The sequence below is a fragment of the Bactrocera latifrons genome, unplaced genomic scaffold (assembly GCF_001853355.1).
Source record: "Bactrocera latifrons isolate USDA-ARS-PBARC rearing strain unplaced genomic scaffold, ASM185335v1 scaffold_44, whole genome shotgun sequence".
Taxonomy (NCBI): domain Eukaryota; kingdom Metazoa; phylum Arthropoda; class Insecta; order Diptera; family Tephritidae; genus Bactrocera; species Bactrocera latifrons.
In genome coordinates this window covers 1448788-1451899 of record NW_017537090.1, presented here as the reverse complement: position 1 = coordinate 1451899, position 3112 = coordinate 1448788, and positions in this window count along the sequence as shown.

The following is a 3112-nucleotide window of genomic DNA, read 5'->3' as shown; positions in this document are numbered from 1 at the left end:
GAGTGCTAAAATGTGAAAATATGCTTAAAAGTAAAGCACAGCCACTCCACTTGGCCGCAAATAGAATAACGCTTTGATTTAAGTAAATATTTTACATTCATTTGCAAAAGTGCACGACGAGGCACAAATAAGTGTGTGCAGAAGCAATTACAAACACACACATGCATAAAAATAGACATGCATTTGTGTTGGCAAATAGTTGCACTTCAAAGCCGGCAACTAAACTGTCGATTACACTCACCGACGGACAACTAACGGCACATATTTAGGATGCAATGTATACTTGTGAGTGAGTGTGTGTGTGTGTGTGTGTGCGGGCGCTCAATCACATGCTTCAATCGTTCAACTGTGAAAAGTTGTATGAAGTAAAACCTTTTTTACTTTCTATTTCTTTTATTTCTGCGCGCGCAACGCTTATACACACACACACTCACTCACACTGGCTTATCGAAAGTTTCATCTATTCACTTACGCACTCAATTTATTCGATTCGCTTTAATCTCTGCATTCACACTTGAGATGACAGGCAAAGCGAGAGAGAAGCGTTGGCAGCTGAATGAAATCAAACACATGCTAGCTATGTATGTGTGTGCGAATATATATTCACACATCTACATGCATATATACTTAATATATTGAACACAAGTATATACAAAGATCTGGCATCCGTCCGTTGATTACGTGGGCGTTGCCGAGCCACATGTCGGGGAGGCGTGTGGCGATTTGTTTACATGCATATATCTGCCTCTTCTCTTTTTATGTGCATGTGTGCGCCAATACTCTCACATTTATGGAGATTAACAGCTATCTTGATTCCAACTTGACTATCCAAACACACACTCACACACATATTTAAGTATGAGAAGTCCGTGCACTTGCTTGGCGCTTCAGCATCTCTGGGGAAATCATCAGATGAGCTGCCGCAAATAGCAGTTGAACGGATATTTGACCGCTTGAATGCGTCGCATTTCCAATATTCTGCTGATATTTGTAGAAATTTGCGTTTTCTAAGAAAGTTTGCCCCAAATATTGAGTTCATAGACGCTTGTGTGGAAAGCCTTTCACAAAGCGGAGTCAACGATAAATACCGTTAGCATTCCATTTGGTTATGGTCAGCTGAAAATATTCTACGCTCAAGCTTCATGCATATAAATACCTTGTGGTCCACACCCCATCACGCACACACACACATACTCGTGCATAGACAACMTTTCATACCAAAGCAATTTAGCCAAAGTTGCATGCGTGCCAAAGAGTGTGTGTTGTAAGCAGAGCAAATAAGCGTTGTAAATCGATTTGTGATAAGCATATTTGTTATTGTGCTTGTTAAGCAGTTAGTTTGCTCATTCTTATGTTTACTCGTTCCCAAGCTGGTCGTTTGCTAGCTGCTCTCTACCCGCACATACATTTGCAAGAATGTAGTAATAAATATGGATGGTGTATTAGGGTGGGCCCATTATAGATGACCGCATTGACAAGACTACGCTGTAAACATCTGGTATCCCCACGGTATGACACACTGGACGAGATATCGATAGTGAGGCCACAGAGTCTGTTAAAATTCGCGTCAAGTGCAGGCACAATGTATATTTTTGCTATTTTTGTATGTTTTGGTGTTTTAATGGTGAAAAATTAATGTTTACATAATTTTAAAGCTAAATATTTTACAAAAATAGTTTTTAATCGTTAGGTAGAGTGAATATTAGACACTCCGATAATCTTAAAACCTTCTCCTACGGTTTCTATAAAGGCCTTAACGCGCTGCGCCATTGAATTTGTCAAATTCTGCACGATGATATGGCGCTAAATCAAAGCGCTCTTCAATTGAAGGTTTTGAGTTGAACTTGGACTCAAAGGAGAAAATTATTTTCTGCCAATTGACTTCAGTCTAGCTTTGGTGCTTTATAGCCCACCGTAGTCGCTGTTGAAGCATTTTCTTAGACAAAAGCGTTTTTTTGCGGGTCGTCGAACATTCAAACAAGCATCCCGGAGCCTGTTTCATATAGTTCTTGCAGTGATTTCGTTTTTTTTATAATCTCCGTCCTGATGACCCCAATGGTTTTGAATCGATTATTTAGGCTAATGCTTATTATTTGCCGATCTTCCCTGGAAGATGTTTTCCTAGCTGCTCCTAAGCCTGGTTTTCTACTCAGAGGCTCACTGTTTTGAAATTTTTTCTAAAATGCCCCGACGGTAGACGTCTTGAATCCAACTTTTTCACTGATCTTCTGTATGCTAAAACTTTAATTTCGCAAAGTTCGCTTGCTTTTATAACAGTAATCATTCCGCCGCTGTAAGTGCCGTTTTGGCCATTCTTAATATTTACAATTTCATCATTATCATACAAAATATCATCCTATCGCAACTTTTTCTGTGGTTTTGACATTTTATGGTCGTAATAATCTTTGAATTGTAGAAAATTTGGAGCGCACATTTTCTTTAAATAATATTCAAGTACCAACAGGATAAATCGCGCGAAATAATGATGCCTTTCAGGCATGAGTTGCTGAAGACCACAATTTGTCGATTCTAAGAGGTATTCAAAATCGGAACGGATTTGAGAAAGGATTAAGGCATGTATCCGCATAAAATTGTTCCCACTTAACAACAGAATCTATTTTACTGCCGTAAACACCGAGAATTTGCTGGTTTTGCCTTGGAGCAACTTGAAAACGATAACGCTTGTTTTAAGAAAATTCTCGTAATAAACTCTCGATTCTGGTGCAAAAAAAAACCTACAAATTATTCTTGAACAATCATTACATTCACTTGAATTGACACTCTGGAAAATGGGGCCTTCGAATTCGTTCCTGCAAAAGATGCATTGGAGGCTATTTTTATTTCACATTAAAGAAAAAATATTTAAATTTCCTTTGTCGATTGAGGCACAGTTTTCTTAAAGAAATACTATGTCCTTGAAAAACTTAGCTGCTGCGATTCAACAACAGGCAGTAACGACAACTACTTGAAAAAAGTAAAAGAAAATGTGCTCAATACTCGTTATTCCAGAATAATAAATTATATAAGTGTTCCTAGCCTCTCACAATTTTTTTTTTTTTTTTTTTTTTTTTTTTTTTTTTTTTTTTTTTTTTTTTTTTTTTTTTTTTTTTTT